Source organism: Numenius arquata, chromosome 2 (genome assembly GCF_964106895.1).
Source record: "Numenius arquata chromosome 2, bNumArq3.hap1.1, whole genome shotgun sequence".
Lineage (NCBI taxonomy): Eukaryota > Metazoa > Chordata > Aves > Charadriiformes > Scolopacidae > Numenius > Numenius arquata.
Window position 1 is genome coordinate 54,076,464 of NC_133577.1, and position 18,129 is coordinate 54,094,592.

The 18,129-nt window shown below is 46.5% G+C and overlaps 1 protein-coding gene across 1 annotated transcript in view; it reads right to left on the minus strand.

Annotated features, from left to right (window-relative positions):
* Positions 1–18,129, minus strand: part of SLC24A3 (solute carrier family 24 member 3) — a 170,813-nt gene that overhangs the window by 68,703 nt on the left and 83,981 nt on the right. Inside the window, exon 2 of the mRNA XM_074168275.1 lies at positions 9,074–9,150. The gene's annotated coding sequence lies outside the window, so the exon portion shown is untranslated. The remainder of the gene's footprint in view (positions 1–9,073; positions 9,151–18,129) is intronic.

Consider the following 18,129-nt stretch of genomic DNA (forward strand, 5'->3'; position numbering starts at 1 on the left):
CTGCACCTGGGGAGGAATAACCCCCTGCACCAGTATGGGTTGGGGGCTGACCTGCTGGAGAGCAGCTCTGAGGAGAAAGACCTGGGAGTCCTGGTGGACAATAGGATGACCATGAGCCAACAATGTGCCCCTGTGGCCAAGAAGGCCAATGGCATCCTGGGGTGCATCAGGAAGAGTGTGACCAGCAGGTCGAGGGAGGTCATCCTGCCCCTCTGCTCTGCCCTGGTGAGGCCCCATCTGGAGCACTGTGTCCAGTTCTGGGCTCCCCAGTTCCAGAAGGACAGGGAACTGCTGGACAGGGTGCAGCAGAGGGCTACAAAGATGATGAGGGGCCTAAAACATCTCTCTTATGAGGAGAGGCTGAGGGACTTGGGTCTTTTTAGTCTGGAGAAGAGAAGGCTGAGGGGGGATCTGATCGATGCTTCTAAATACTTAAAGGGAGGGTGTCAAGAGGATGGGGCCAGTCTTTTCTCAGTGGTGCCCAGGGACAGGACAAGAGGAAATGGGCACAAACTTGAACATAGGAAGTTCCACCTAAACATGAGGAGGAACTTCTTTCCTTTGAGGGTGGCAGAGCCCTGGAAGAGGCTGCCCAGGGAGGTGGTGGAGTCTCCTTCTCTGGAGACATTCAAACCCCGCCTGGACACGTTCCTGTGCAACCTGCTCTGGGTGGACCTGCTTTGGCAGGGGGGTTGGACTGGATGATCTCCAGAGGTCCCTTCCAACCCCGTATCATTCTGTGATTCTGTGTTTCTGTCTGCAGGGAGCACAGCTCAGCCTGAGGGCTGGCCTACAGCACCACAGTCCCGCAGAGGCATCTGTGTTTCCATCCAGCCATGAGCTTACTTGATCACATAAATCGTCCTCACACTGGAAACATACACCTCCATAATGTTTTGCTAGGTTTTCAGTGCATATTGTTGGTTTGGTTTTTTTTCTTTTTCTTAGAGACAGAGCTTCTCACCTGTAGAGCTACCTGTACTGTGCCTGAAAGCAAACAGCCCAAGAAAGAAGCAATTTTGGCATCTGGTCCAATAAAGCAGGTGAGCATGCATCAAGCCCTTTCTTTTTCACAGTATCACTCAGAGGCATTACAACATTATTCGTCTTTGCACTCCCAAAGTGAGACAAAACTTCTCTGAAGTTCAAAGACAGCCCCATTTCTTTTGTAACACCTGCCATGTACCACTACAGAATTATTTTTATAAGTAGTGCAGCTCCAGTGAATAACTAGAGCTGAGAAGTGGCCAGTATTTGCAGAAAAACAGCATCTTAATCCTATTGAAGCACAGAGTTGTAACCACATCACCAACAGATCCTCCTGCTTTGCTTGTCTTTGAAGTTTACTGTTGAAGCTCGGGTAATGGGAGGAGACCAGAGTATTTTTTTTTCTGGAGGTAAAGCAGCAACAAAAATGGCTTCTGGGTTTTCTTCTTCTTTAATTTTCCGGGAATAGGTTTATATCCCCCAAGCCTCAGAAAACCCCAGATTCTAACTTGCTAGAATTCAATTACAACTTTGCTGCAAAAAGCCAGTAATTTCTGTCAAAATCTCAGCAATGAAGACTTTTCAAGCTCAAAAATATTTCAAGTATATATATTTTTTCAGGATTAGAAATGGGTATTTCATCATAATGGATGATTTTGACACCATCCTGAAGATTCAGTGTCACTTAGGACAGTTTCTGTGCTCCTCTGTCACTTCTCATAAACACGTATAAATGTAACTTACACTTTATTATAAACTCTTACACTGCAAAATGGCCCAGAGGACCATGAACGTAAGCAAAATTCCAGATCTACAGCTCTGCCGGGTGCAGCTGAGACCTTGATCTCGCAGAGGGAGCACTAGCTGCTGACATGATACCAACAGATAACTGTATGAACAGAGATAAGGGAAGCAAATGGCTCACAGACATTGTGAAGAATGATCAGAAACAGCCTCAGAGAGTTACGTGGCCAAATCCCATTGAAATACAACGGATAGTGGGTGCCCAACTTCAGCGTGGATTTTCTGATCTGCTAATCATATTAATCTGCAGCGTTCATGCCATCATTTCCCTTCCCAAATACACAGTAATGCCTTTCAAGAACACTAATCTGTACACCATCATCCCTATAAATTGAGCGCATCCGCTATATTTGACATAATCTACAGTCACAGAGCGCAGGGCATCATATGGTTGCTTGGGCTTCCTGCAATCTGCTGCTGTTGTGGTAGCCAAGTTCTCCCGAAGGGGGGGGGGCAAGGCCATGGGGACGGAGAGAAGACGACAAACTAAAAAAGTGCACGCTCAAAAGCCAAACCAGGTCACTTCAGCACCTGCCCCGACACGTGGCACACACCCACAGTCATTGCCCTCCTGCGTGTTCTCACCGCTTTTTCAGACCGTGTGAAGTTACTGTATCGTATGTGGTTGCTCACCAGAGAGACGACCAGTCTGGATGGACATCAGGTGCGAGACGTCCATCTGTCTTAAGTTTAGGAAAATCCTTCTGAAAGTTTTAAAATGAGCGTTTAAATGATGCGAGGGTTGGGTTTGCACTGTCTCCAGTACAAACAGGAATGGCAAGGCATACCCGCATCCCGGTAACTGTGACGTGTGTAATGGCAACAGGGGACAACACGATAGACAGAACACAAAAAATAAGTCTCACCCCCAGCATCATTTAGTTGTGTTCGGCTCAAAGTGAAGATGTGGAAGTCTTTAAACAGGCAACCTACTTAAAAGACACTCTTCCTCCCCAAAAGGACATTAAAAAATTACGAAAATATAATGGTCCTGCATAAAAGGATTACAAATACCAGATTAAGTATTACATTAGGATTGATTTTAAAATGGTGATTCTAACAAACAAGCATCAGAGAAGTAATTACAATCTCTGCATCAAAGGAGATTAAGTATCTTACTCGAAATACATGTTCCATTGCACAGGACATAAATGATAATTTTTCATGTTTGTCCAGCCGCCCTTTGAGTTTCCTGTGCTAGTCTTCATACTCAGGTTAAAACTTGCTTTACTGAGCTAAAGCAAGAAGCTTTTCACAAGAAAGCTTAAATGCTGTAGGAGCCAGCAATTCCCACAGCCCTGCCTTCTTCCCAAGAGAGCCAGGAAAGGAAGAGGTGACCATCCCTGGCTGCTCCCCCAGCAGATCTCCTGCTCCAGGTGAGCTGGCAAAGCCAAGGGCCATCACTGAAACCACTGTAACCAAGCATAGGGCTTTCCTCAATTCTGAGTGCACTATAAGATCAACTAAAACACCATTATTGAAGAGAAATTAAAAAAACCCAACAAACAACTGAACAAGGAACCCACAGAGTCCAAGTTTACTCGGCGAGGCAGCCCACGGTACCACGATATGCTCAGCAGCAAGCTGTGTTGTGCAGCATCACTAAAGCAAGCGCGTCCGGGGCACTGGAAAATCATCACCCTAATGAGCCAGCTCTGTGCTGTAGAAGTGAGATGCAGCTGGTTTTTGACTCAGTTCTGAAATAGATAAAGACAGGATACATCCAGAGCGACCTACATTTTCTGAGCAGCTCGCACAAGGGAGGCAGGTGCCGCCATTGGAGCACCCCGTTCCCATGGCTACATGGCAAACGAGGAGCGTGGGGGACTGCTAAGCACAGACACCTCTCCTTCACCCCAGCTCAGCGTGTGGTGCCATAGCTCTGACACCTCTCCTTCACCCTGGTGCCATAGCTCTGACACTTCTCCTCCACCCTGGTGCCATAGCTCTGACACTTCTCCTCCACCCTGGTGCCATAGCTCTGACACCTCTCCTCCACCCTGGTGCCATAGCTCTGACACCTCTCCTTCACCCTGGTGCCATAGCTCTGACACTGCTCCTCCACCCTGATGCCATAGCTCTGACACTTCTCCTCCACCCTGATGCCACAGCTCTGACACCTCTCCCTCACCTCCTTCACCTCTCCTTCAGGTATTTAAGAAACGTGTAGACGTGGCACTTCAGGGCGTGCTCTAGTGGCCGAGATTGTTGGTTTGTGTCTGTTTGTGGGTGGGGTGGTGTGTGGTCGTGGGTGTTTGTTTTGTTTTGGTTTTGGTGTTTGATGTTCTGGGATTTTTTGGGTTTTGTTTTGGCTTTTTTTTTTTGTTGTTGGTTGGACTCAATGATCTCAAAGGTCCCATCCAACCAAAAATATTCTGTGATTCATCCCGGCTGAGCGTGTCGTGCTATAGCTCTGACATGTCTCCTCCACTCTGGTGTCATACCTCTGACACCTCTCCTTCACCCCAGCTGAGCGTGCGGTGCCATACCTCTGACACCTCTCCTTCACCCCGGCTGAGCATGCGGTGCCATAGCTCTGCCTGGGAAGAAACTTGACCTTGACCACGTACAAACACAAACTCTTCACACCAGCAGCATTCTGGCACCACATTCCAGATTTGACCGGAGAAAGCTGGGAAAAGGGGAACCAACACTGCACTGTCAAAAAGTCTGGGATAGACAGGGATTGGGGCAGAGCCTGCAGCCGGGCAGATGAAGGCTGAGCAGTGACGGGGCAGGGAGGAACGATAGTGCCCGTACCATTGGGCTTTTCCAGGGAAACACGCAACGATACCCAAACCCTCCTTCCTCTGCTGTCAAGAAAAACCTTATGAACGACTTGGTGAAGCAATTTCCCTCCCTTGTCTCATGGAGGTACCAGGTACCTATTGCCCAGTGTTCATGAGCATGGTAGGGCTGGGGGTCTGCCCAGGCATCAGTATGCATCTGCTGGAACAAACTACAAACCAGTAAAATGCTATGGGAACACCCAGACATCTGCACACCATCAGGAACAACGCTAAGATTGCAAAACAAAGCTCTCAAATGCTGGGGAGCTCTTGGGTTGCAGGCAGTACACTTCATCCTTTAGCAGTGAACAACACCAGACTCTCAAAATCCAGACCCTGGCTCCCTCCAAACTCAACACCCCAAAGCAGCGACTTAGTGGAGGTGTGACTGTCCAGAGAGGACATGATAATAATTAGTAGCAGTGAAGCAATCAGTTGATGAGCTCCAAAGAAGTATCTAGGGGGAAACTAAACACTATGGCTCCAAACCTGTACTATGCTTTTTTTTTTAGTGGCCCACTTTTCCTTTAAACAGAAGTATTTTCAGCTCAGACCTAAAACTAGTGCTAAACCATTCCTGCCCAGTTTCTCCTAGATTTTTGAAGTGTTTAGGGATTTACTTTCATCTTTATGAAGTGTCAGATTATATTAAATAATTCTGCACAGCCCCGCCATGGGATCTGCTGGGGTCTTTGTGTTTTCACTGTTATTAAACAGTAGGGAGAAGATGTCTTGGGAATCCCTTGAGAGGCCATTTACTGCATTCCCCCAAGGCCCCAGTTTATAGCATTTGCCCCCTGGTTCTCTGGCTTCTGTTAAACCAGCTTTTACACCTTGATGTCTTTCAGAAATAAACACGGAAGCATGGGCAAAAGGGGGAGAGGGGAAAGATAACTTTTTTACTAAAATGAATAAAAGCCCTTTTAAGGGGAGGTCAATAAACATGAGAAGCGTGATGATGACCTGCTAATCATCGCTCCATTGTTCTCCCTACCGTTACAAAGGCCCTTTGATTTTACAGTCCAGTTTCCTCAAACCCGAAAAGAAATTTCAATGGAGACAATGTGACTCTGTGTCTATGTCGTTTTTTCCCCACAAAGTGCATTTCTGTGCATGCTCTGATTTGATCAGACATTTGGTAACTGTATCGCTGGATTGTATAAAACAGAATTAGAGGTTTATCACCCCAATACGATGACAACCCCCTTTAACCCAGACTAAAGAGGCAGGTTACTAAATGCTGACAGTTGTCTATTTTCTCCAAGTACCAGTTTTTTCTTTGACAACAGCTTACAAAGAGTTACTCTGCTAAAAGAGAAGGCAAAGCATTTGTCATAGCTGCTTTTCTTTCCCACTCCACCTAAGGAGCCGGATCAGAGCCACAGTGAAGCCTGGGGGAGCTTTCCTTGGGATTCATGGAGGTAGCAGCTCAGGGCAGGACACTGAAAAACCTCTCAGCTGATGGCCTTGGACCCCTACGCCTTGTGACAGCCCCCGACAGCCCAGGGGTCACTCCCCAGTACCACAGTGCTAGAAAGGGTGAATCCATCTGGGTCCTACACCTCTGGGACACAGGGGCTGGAGCACATTCAACAAATTTTCTTGGTCAATAAAACCACTCTGGAGAATAATGAAGCACCCATGGACCAAGGTATCTGTCTTGCTGCTTGCCAGAGGGGAAAAAAGTGGGTATGTTTCTGCTGGGACAGCAAATGCTTAATTCTGATTAAAAACGGATTTTTCTTTTTATTCTGAAGTAGGCAGTTCATCTTGAAATTTCAGTCCTCGAAACCTCATTTTGATACATGTTAAAAGCATGTACAGCTTATTCAGAACTGACAAAAAAGCTTGTGGGAAAATATCTTGAGAGCAATTATGAAGCCTAAACCATAATTTAAGGAAGACTGGAAAATAACCCAACTCACAGTTTATGTAGTCAACTGTATGAGAACACTGTGTGATTTCAATGTTGCTAATAATGAAAAAATACAGTCCAGGTCTCATCTCTTTTAAACAGCCTGGAAAAACACATTCAGAGGTATGGATCACACAGAGATTAAGAATTATTTTAGCAACTCTTGTTTTTAACGGTCTCATTATAAACTTATTCCTGTAACTCAAGAGATTTTTCCAAAATAATCTTTGTATTAAACAATCTAAGAAATGTGAGGTTATAAAGTAGCAGCGTGCTGCTGTAATCATCATCTTTTGCCCAGAGCGGCTACACAGGAGTCTGCCAGTTGTTTTCCAAGCAGAGAGATGAATATAACTGCATATAGTTAATCCCTTTCTTAAGCAACTCTCGTTAACACTTTTTTGTATTACCCACAGTATAGTTACAAGGGTGCCAACAGCTCACCAGTATTTTTCAAGACTACATTACAATGTTTACACGCTTTCTGTATGTATTAAGAGCAGCTAATATAGCTCCTTGAATTAACAGATGATCAACAGTGACCTTTTCCTGTCAAAACACAAAAGCTGTTGGAGGCGCAGAGCACTGACTGCCAGGAAAACAAATAATCAGCACTCGGGATGCAAACGCACACCAGTTGAGATGCGTGTCAAGGTAGGTGTGAAACTCCACAGCTGGTGCTGTGCGACAGGCTCACTGTGGCTGTGAAACAGACCCCGAAGTCATGAAATCAAGCATCCAAAAGTCAGGAAAGAGCAGACCAAAGGCGGCCTGGGATGTGAGGACAAGTCTCCCAGCATTTCTTGGGACCACTTCTCAGTTCCATCAGTGCCATCCCTGGTGCCTCTTCTCTAAAGCCCAGCCCAAGCCCTTCATTTGGATGTTCAGCAGAGGGTACCGCACTAACCCCAGCACCAGGGATGTGTGAGAGCCACCATGTGCAGCACACGGGCTGCAGCAGTTTGCCATGGTCCTGCACTACCCCAAGGCAGAAGCAACTCGCCGCCCGTGGAGGGGACCAGCAGATTTAACCAGAGCCAGGCAGGTGAAACCCAACCTGCAGCTTCACTTCATACCTACAGCAGAGAAGCTGAGGATCCTCTGAAGGTCTCTCTCTCCACCAGCTGCAGAGAGACTCTGGGTGACTCACTGCTGCCTGACACTGCTTTGAGAGAGGGTTTATATGAATTGTTTGGGAGCATTCATCAGGGTGCTAAAAAATCCAGCTCAGGTCCAGCGCTCACTTTTCAAAACATTTCAAAGCTCAATGTTCCCATGGAAACTTGGAAGCACCAAGCTTGCCAGACGAAGTCAATAGTGATGTTACTCAACAAAATATTACAGCCATTTAGCCGAAATAAAACCATAACACAGAGCACTCGCATGACAACATGCAATACAATCTAATTTATACTTAAAAAGAAATCATGAATCATTGCACATAGCTAATGGTGAATGCTCATTTAAGCTGCCTAAAAATTACAAAATGCTTTTAAACATTTATGAGAAGCAGGTATTTTCTTGGCTGCTTAAGAATGCCTCTTCCCCTCAAGAAGTACCAACTTGGCAGTTCTTAAACTAAGGTGACGTTAAAAAAGAAAAGAATTGTCTTCATCTACCTAATAAAAGTCAAGGAATGGTTTTGAAGGGACAGTGTTTCCTCTGTGAGAGTACTGCAGCTGCTGAATGGAAGGTCTTCTAGCTAAGTGCCTGATTCACCGACAGAGCAGGGCTATTTATTTATCCTGAGTATCTTTAATTTTGGCCTTACCCATGCACACCACTTACACTGACTTGTTTGGGGCAGACATCACAAAACTCCAAGCCCCAAAATGCACAGATTTCTGATACTAGTAGAGTCTTTAAAACAGCATCTATTAAAGTCTTCTTGGCACATTTCTGAACTTTGAGGCAAATCCCTTGCCTGCCCAATGTCCTCCAGAATTCCCAAGAGGATCTGGGGATCAGGATTATCACCCTGCACCTGATAAATGAGAAGTTATTCTTTAATATGAAGAAAAACTCACTTTAGCAACTTAACTACTCAGCGGAATTCTGGAGACCCAAACTTTAAAAAAAAAATAAAAATCCAGTTGATAACTGTTTTAAACAGAAACCCCCTCTCTAATTTCCTTCTCCTACAGCTATGTCATAAGGGGTGCCACAAGGATTTCTGGGGGAAATTTCTGGAGATAAGACTTCACTTGTTTTTGAAGGCAATTACATGAATGTCTTCCCTTGACCTGCCGGTCCTGCAGCATCCTTGTGCTTGCGGAGGGAGGGCTTGCGGGACCACAGCTGCCCGATGGCCTCAGAAAAGGCGGTCTGGCTGTAGTAAAGTCACTTGCAGGGGTTTATTCACATAACAGCACGCAGCTGTGCTCTTGGGCTGCACCAGGGCTTTTAAAAAGGGTTTATGTAAAACTGAAGTATGTCATACTCAGTCTAGTTACCGAAACTCTCAACCATGACTGAGAGCAAAAGCCCCTGTGGGCAGGAGGTGGCATCAACCTGCGGTGAGTGCACCGGCCCCTGGCCATACTGATAGGAGAAAAAATACAAAAGTCATCAAACTTACACAAAGGACGTGCAGGACCACAGCTCCATGTCTCCTGTCCTCGTTCGTGAAGATGTCATTGGGGAATTCATGGAGAGCTGCAAAAAGGGGAGAAAAAAGAAAGCTCAGATGTTTAATCAGCTACTCAAAACCACTGCACATGCTGTTAAAGTAACATAACAGATGATGCCCGAGTCCTTCTACTGGGCAGCAGCCCTACTACTACCACACCAGAGGCTCTTTGTTTTGCCTTCCTGTTACTTTAGCTTAACTTGTCATAGAATCATAGAATCATCTAGGTTGGAAAGGACCTTCAAGATCATCTAGTCCAACCATCAACCTAACTCTGACAAAAAAACCATCACTAAACCATGTCCCCCAGCACCATGTCAACCCATCTTTTGAACACCTCCAGGGATGGTGCCTCAACCACTTCCCTGGGCAGCCCGTTCCAATGCTTGATAACCCTTTCAGTGTAAAAATTCTTCCTAATATCCAACCTGAACCTCCTCTGGTAATTATAGGCCTTCCCCCAAATGTTTACTGTGTGATTTGCTTCGGTGGCAATCACAACACTGTGTATCCAAAGATGGCCAAGGAAATGCAGATAAACCCTGAGAGCACCACACTGCACTCCCCTGCAAACATTCAAGGGAAACAGCACTGTACAAAGTAGGTGGTGATGGGTTGCTCTCATTAAGCATTTCTGACTTATGATTTTGTCCCCAAAACGTATGGGTAAAAGCCTCCTCCCGTGTCCCCAGCACCCACTGGTAGGGCACAGGTAACGTACTCATCTCTGGCAGGACCTAACGCTCTCCAGATGGGCAACAACATCCCTCGAGCATCCCTCTTCACCTTCCCAACCGCAGGTGCAGAGATGGCCTTGTAGCAAAGCAGATGCCAGCTGACTTCATTCTTTACCCAGCCTTGGTGTCTCTCACTGCCCACACCCAACAGGTAACAGCGTCAAGGCAAGGCAAACGCTCCGAGGACAACCTGCTGTGTCAGACAGCCAAGCAGTGGCTGAAAGGGGACACAGCCCACGGGTGCCCACAGTGGCTGAAAGGGGACACAGACCAAAACGCTTCTCTTTTCTACCTCCAGACTTCACTCTGCCTCCTCAGAGGCATCCTCAACACGAACAAGACCTCTGATGTATGGCGCCAGGGATGCAAAAAAGGTTTTGATAAAGACATAGCAATATTTTTTAAAAAAAAAAAAAAAAAGAAAAAAAAAAGAAGAAGCACGAGTGCAAGTCTTTGAAGCTGCAAAGATCTGCACGGGGAAGGCCTAGTGTTACTGTAAACCTATGTGCAAAGGCAAGCTGGAATCCTCCTGAAGAAAATGCTTCACCAACAGGGTGACGCACGCCTGAAACGCTGGAGGTAACTCTTCTCTTTCCCGTGAAGCTGCTGTCCTCTGCGCCACGAGGACGGCTGAGAAGCTCCCACCTGCCCCGCACACTCTCCCTCTGCCCAGCCAAAGGCGGCCTGTGTAAAATGGCCGAGCCCGGGGGCCAGGCCTCAGCCACAGAGCCACGGAAAGGTGGCAGCTACTGCCCACAGGAATGCAAGGACGGCATTCAAGGACCCTCTACCTGTTCCCAGCAGCAGATTTTTCCCTCATACAAACTCAAAAGGCAAAGCCGTTACTGCTGCGAGCGAAGGACACAGGTTTTTGCTCGGCAGTAAGGCTGTGGGACTCAGGCGGACGCCATGGTCTAATCAGCTTCAGAAAAAACCATCCGTTGGGTAGAAGTGAACCATGAAGAAACTTCACGCAGAAACATAATAATTTCAAATAGTGATATGACAGAGCAGACAAAAATAAAAAAAAAACCACACCAGCAACCCGAATCAGATGCTGTTTCTCTCAGTAAAGCTGCCCGCTGGTGGGGTAAGTGGGTCCCGCTTCTCCACCTCGCTGATCTCCTCATGACCGTGGCCTCCTCAGTGCTTCACAACACCTTGCTGTCATAGAATCATAGAATCATCCAGGTTGGAAGACACCCTTGGGATCATTGAGTCCAACCATCTACCCTACTCTACAAAGTTCTCCCCTATATCATATCCCTCAACACCACACCTAAACGGCTCTTAAACACATCCAGGGATGGTGACTCAACCACCTCCCTGAGCAGCCTGTTCCAATGCCCGACCACTCTTTCTGTGAAAAATTCTTTCCTAATGTTCAGTCTAAACCTACCCTGTTGGAGCTTGAAGCCATTCCCTCTCGTTCTGTCATTAGTTACCTGTGCGAAGAGACCAGCACCAACCTCTCTACAGTGTCCTTTCAAGTAGTTGTAGAGAGTGATGAGGTCTCCCCTCAGCCTCCTCTTCCTCAAACTAAACAGTCCCAGCTCCTTCAACCGCTCTTCATAAGATTTATTCTCCAGGCCCTTCACCAGCTTCGTTGCCCTGCTCTGCACTCGCTCCAGCACCTCGATATCTCTCTTGGATTGAGGTGCCCAAAACTGGACACAATACTCCAGGTGTGGCCTCACCAGTGCTGAGTACAGGGGCACAATCACCTCCCTACTTCTGCTGGTCACGCTATTTCTAATACAAGCCAGGATGCCGTTGGCTTTCTTGGCCACCTGGGCACACTGCCGGCTCATATTCAGCCGCTTGTCAATTAGAACCCCCAGGTCTCTTTCTTCCAGGCAGCTTTCCAACCACATTTCCCCAAGCCTGTAGCAATGCACGGCGTTGTTGTGGCCCAAGTGCAGAACCTGGCACTTGCCCTTGTTGAAACTCATACCACTGATTTTGGCCCAATGCTCCAATCTATCTAGGTCTCTCTGTAGAGCTTCCCTATCCTCCTGGGAATCAACACTCCTGCTTAACTTGGTGTCATCTGCGAACTTGCTGATGATACACCCTATGTCCTTGTCGAGATCATCAATAAAGACATTAAACAGAAATGGTCCTAACACTGAGCCCTGAGGCACAGCACTCGTGACCGGCCGCCAGCTGGATTTAAATCCATTGAGCACCACTCTTTGGGACCTTCCAGTCAGCCATTGCTTGACCCAGCGGATCGTATGCTCATCCAGGCCGTGTGAAGCCAGTTTTTCCACAAGAATTGTATGGGGGACAGTATCAAATGCTTTTCGAAAGTCCAGGTATACAATATCAACAGCCTTTCCCTCGTCCAATAATCTGGTTATCAAATATCTGGTTATCTGGTTAACCAATATCTGGTTATCTGTCATCAGCTGCCCTCAGGTGGCCCAGCTCACGCAAAGGAAAAATGGAATGCAGTCTACACGGTCAGCAAGGTGACGTGTGAAAGACGGTAACCTCCACCCCGCCCCGCCCCCAATTCCTTCCACCTTCCAAAATTACAAGGCAGCACATTTTGCAAACAGGCAGAACTACTCTTAGCATGGTGGCACCTTATAAAATGGTGGATTTCATTCCCAGGGATGCTGTGACAGGCAACAAAGTAGGAAAGGCCCAAAAGGAGATCCTCCATGGATTGTCTGTTGGTGATATTAAGTATGGTAATCTAAATGCAAACTTCAGTCACTGTGAACCCTGTCTTGAGCAGCCAGCAATGGCATGCGTGGGCAGAAGAACTGATCTGTACACGCTCCATTGCTTATGTTTCTCCCAAAGCATCCCCTACCAGTCACTTCCAGAAGCAGAATGCTGGGTCAGGTCGCCATTACAATGACTTCCTAACTTTGGGCAGTTTTCTAAATAACCAGGAGAGAAGAAAGGGACACTTTGGAATGTGCAGGGAGAGGTGCTGGAAGCACAGCCATGACCTCCTGATCGCTCAAGCGTTCATGCTTCTGCTCCCTTCCTCCTTACAGCAGAGAAAAGCACCAGCTCCAAAGCAACAAGCTTACACCAAGGGGAGGTTTGCAGTTCTGCTTGGCTTTATCACCCGCTTTACGTCCAACAGAGTCATGAAGTCTTAGAAACGGCACACTAACGAGTATCTGGGACAGATGATGGCCCACTACACCAATGCAGAAAACAGCTTGGCAATTTAGTTTGATCAACGTGCCTTCATTAAGAGCAATATATTTTTGTTAGATTAGCCGTCCTCTTTCCAAAGTCAGGTAATCAGTGTATCAGTTGAAAGGAGCACACAATATCGTCAGATAAACTTTGCTGCAAGTACGACGTTGCAAGCCGTTTAAAGACAAATTACTTTCATTTACCCCGATGCTTTATTACTGTTCTGGACGTTAATCGGATTATAAAGCACTTAAAGACAGTCTCCCAATTAGGTTGCAGGAATGGCTTTTGGTTATAAACCGCAAAGCAAGTGTGAAGATGATATTCTGGCATTCCAAGTGCTTCTCAGTAATTCCAGATTTGAACTGCTCAATAACAACTAAAATAATGGTTTCCTTCTAATGGTCATTCCACACATTCAGCCTTGAGTTGGAAAAAATTAAGCTGCGATTTTCCTGGCTTTCACGTCGTTACCATTAATAAAGCTCCAGCAATTGGAATTTAATTAACCATTCCAAAGATGATTAAATGGAAAAACAACCCAGGTCACTCTCACAGCTTTACTGCCTGTGAAGCGATAACCGAGCAAAAAGTAGCTATGTCTTAATTTTGTTACTACTGCAAGCAAGGGTTCTACCCAGGCAGTGTATCTGAGGAGGAAAACATTCTTTTTTACGTAAGTGGTCTTCTGGCCAAAGACTCAGCTTAATACTGTTAACTGTACTCCTCTGCATTGGTAAATTTTATAATGAGTCCTAACAAACTACAGACAGCACCTTTAAAGTTCATCTTGTAAACGAAGTAACACCAGCAATACCCTTGAACGAGTGATAAACAACATCAGAAACACAGATACGGCCATGGAAACACCGCATCGCACCGGAGGAGAGGACTGTGCACCACAGCTTGCCGAGAAGCCTGGTGTGGTAGTCCACCACCAGCTCCTGGCTCACATCGCTCACCTGGGACCATGCACAGGGAGGGACTGGGACCTGCCATGCCTAACCTGCAGGCGGGCTGGGGAAGCCCCAGTCCTCGGGCCTCAAGGTAGGTGGGAACTCTGGAGAGAGCTGAGCAGGGGCTGCCAGCATCCCCCAAGAGAAATGTCAAGCCTGGGGGCCAGCCCAAACTGCACAGAGAGGCAGAAGGTTTTGGCCTTTTATGAGGACTAGCAATACCTGTGACTTTTTAATAACAAATCAGGATCCACCTGCCAGGAGTTGTAACTATTTTCTTCCAAAGCGGACCTAGCATCGCCAGGATGCCATTCACCCTCCCACCCCCGACACATGTACTATGCCAGACATGCACAAAGCTGCCAAAAACATGTTTAGGTGTGCCACCTAAAGAAACTAGTCAGACAGGTACCGGCACAAAGACAGGAGTTAAAAAAAAAACCAACAAAACAAACAAACCAACACAAAACACGACGGTGGACAACAAGTTGACCATGAGCCAGCAATGTGCCCTTGTGGCCAAGAAGGCCAATGGCCTCTTGGGGTGCATTAGAAAGAGCATGGCCAGCAGGTCAAGGGAGGTCATCCTCCGCCTCTACTCTGCCCCGGTGAGGCCCCATCTGGAGCACTGTGTCCAATTCTGGGCCCCCCAGTTCAAGAAGGACAGGGAACTGCTGGAAAAAGTCCAGCAGAGGGCTACAAAGACTATCAAGGGAATGGAGCACCTGTCTCATGAGGAGAGGCTGAGAGACCTAGGTCTGTTTAGCCTGGAGAAGAGAAGACCGAGAGGGGATCTCACCAATGCTTATAAATGTCTAAAGGGCAGATGTCAAGAGGATGGGACCAGACTCTTCTCAGTGATGCCCAGCAACACAACAAAGGGCAATGGATACAAGCTGGAACACAGGAAATTCTATTTCAACGTGCGGAAAAATTCTTTACTTTGAGGGTGACAGAGCACGGAAACAGGCTGCCCAGAGACGGTGTGGAGTCTCCTTCCCTGGAGACATTCAAAACCCGCCTGGATGCATTCCTGTCCAAGCCTGCTCTAGGTAGGGGGGTTGGACTAGATGATCTCTGAAGGTCCCTTCCAACCCCTAGAATTCTGCGATTCTGTGGAATATAGAAGACAATGAAGCTAAAATACCTGGAAAGGTTTCATCTTTCCTCAGCAAGATATTATTATGTGAAAACCAAATGTTTTCATCTCAGTTTTCATAAGAAATATTCCTGACAATTAACCAGACCATAAGACATTGCAAAGGAAACAGGAGGAGGTAGTTTTTTAGCAATATGCAAAACGGTTTGCTAACACACACACATGCATATGCTTCCCTCTCCCTCCTGCACTCCCTCCTGCAGCTGCCTAGGAGATTTTAGCATGACAACTCGTTAACAGACAGAGACGATGAAAATCCTATCCCTTTATCCAGACTCTCTACCTGTTCAAGGAGACCGAAGTGCATCTAAGGTAAAAGCATACAGGAAAAAAACAGTATTAAAATAGAATATGCGTGTCACTACTGGCAGAGGTGGGGAATCCTAACCATCCTTTCGGTGCACAGCAGAAACATCCAATCCTCTGTCAGGTTCAGGTTCCCACCCCCATGCTGTAATGAAATACACCTTCTTATCTGAGAAAATCTAAGGTGTCCATCACTGCATTCCCTACAACATTGTCTGAACACAAACACTTTTAGTGGCTTACATTTGAATGCACGCAATTACAAAATAATGTATGCAAATGTGAAATCTGCTGCATTTTTATGAGATGCATCAGGTGCAGATGAGTACAGATAAGAGGAGAGCTTTGCAAAACACAGGAGCTCCATTCTAAGAAGAAACAAAGGGTGTTGCTGGAACACCACTCCAACAACAGCTGCCCTATTTAGCTAGTATAAAAAAGCTCATACACTTTGTTATTTGGCTTAAAAGCGTGCTCAGTTTTTGTACAGAAAATAGGGGCAGATTTTGTCAGGCTTATTTTGATTGCACCAGGAAAAAAAACAACCACCCTGTCAATGAACCTAACTCAACGAATTAAAGACTTCTTCCTAATTGATCCACTCTCATCCTGTAGACTTTGTAGGTATTGGGCCCACTAACAGCAGAAGGGCAGGATCTTCACATGAACACAGCGCCCCCGTAGACATTTTCTGTGTGGACATCAGGTACAATGCCCGTTGCGAAGACCGGGTCTGTACCCTTGCAGCACTGTAGCATCCAGCACTGACAGCGTTTCTACCACAGACATTTAAATTCCAGCCTTCAGATGCACGCAACTCAGTTTTAGTTTTCAGTTAATGAGGTACTTTCTCAGAAAAGAGGAGAGAGGGACTTTTTACAAGGGCATGTAGCGATAAGACAAGGGGTTATGGCTTCAAACTGGAAGAGGGTAGATTTAGATTACACATAAGGAAGAAATTTTTCACTCTGAGGGTGGTGAGACACTGGAACAGGTTGCCCAGGGAAGCTGTGGATGCCCCATTCCTGGAGGGGTTCAAGGCCAGGCTGGATGGGGCTTTGAGCAACCTGCTCTAGTGGAGGTGTCCCTGCCCATGGCAGGGGGGTTGGAACTCCATGATCTTTAAGGTCCCTTCCAACTCTAACCATTCTATGATTTTATGAAAAACAAAGCACAGGAGCGTGCATCTTAACACAATGCTTTTTTTAGGGTGCAGTTCAATCTTGTATTGGCCACTCGTAAAATTACTAGTAAATATTAGCATTATTAGAATTTGGAAGTAATTGGAACTAAATTGGACTATTGGCTTTGCAAAGAAGGCTAAATAATAAAGGAGCAGATCAGTAGCAGGTGTAAAAAGTTGTGCTCTTTTGCATTAGCTTAGGACCTGGCAGCAAGACTTCAGATGTTTAGACAGGTGGCAGCCACTGTGCAGAACAGGGAGCCCATGCCTTTCGAGAGCGGGGCGTACGGCATCTACGCAGCCCCCCCCCCAGCCCCGACACTACCACAGCAAGCACAAAGCGGCAGCAGACCTGCTGCTGCTCACTCACACGAGAGCAGGCACGAGGGTATCGCAGTACATGCTCCCCTCGCCAGATTTAGAGGAAAATTCTGTGTCCGTGCTTGATAGGGAAAAGTTATTTTAGTCATAATACAATGAGTTGGAGTAAATTCTTGTCCTTTTCTTCTCAATCAGTGTGTGATTCATTAAAATTGGAACCCTGCTCAGCCTTGGCTTTAGCTGGCTTACAAAACGATCCGCATTACCACTCTGTTCAGAGGATTTGTCGGCGCAATACAAATTTGCCTCTGTTTTGCACAGTCAAGTTACTCCAGGCAGATCACACGCTGTGCCAAGGACAGATGCGCAGAGAAGATGCTGCTGTACCATTCTGCTCGCTGACAACAGGGAGTGTTACCCTTTCAAAACCCCTTTCCCTCTCCAGTGTGATATTTCCACCTTTCCAAATGGATTCCTTTTACAAAAACACCAACACTGTACTGGATCAATAGTTCTCAAAGCTGCAATACACACTTATATTTTAAAAAAGTCTTTATATTGCTAGCCAGTGTACCTACTCTATGGACAAGAAAACCCTTGGGAAATCTGCCACAGCTTTCATAGAAGAAGGAAGAACTGAGGATGTTCAGCCTAGGCAATGAATTATCAGCAAAGAAAACTGTCAGAAATTTAAAAACTTGGTTCATTTTCTCATGCTGTCCCATAATTCTTTCATGGCCAAGGGTAAGTCGCTTCAGGGTCAGACACTGTAATCCCGAAGCACCCAAATACCTAGTGAGGAAAGACCCAGCCCATATTTGTATAGACCTTTCTGGAATAATTACTCTGCCCAGTGGCCCCTGTTTGGCTACTCTTTTCCAAAGAGCTCTTCAGAAGCGGGCTGCACGTGCCATCATGGGATAGAAGATAAGGCTACAGAAAAGATGACATGGGTGGGCTGGATTAGAAACCGGGATTTAGATACACAACTCCAACATTTAGGGACCGTTGGTACTCACAATATCAACGCTACTTCAGTTGTCATTAAAAGTCCCAGAGACAACTACACTTCTGCAGCTGGACAAACACGCAGACATGTAGCTGTGCCAAGCAGCTGGGTGCGAGCTCTTGTCTAAGCCCAGATGACAGATCGTTTGCTCCTGTGCCCAGCTCGGGGT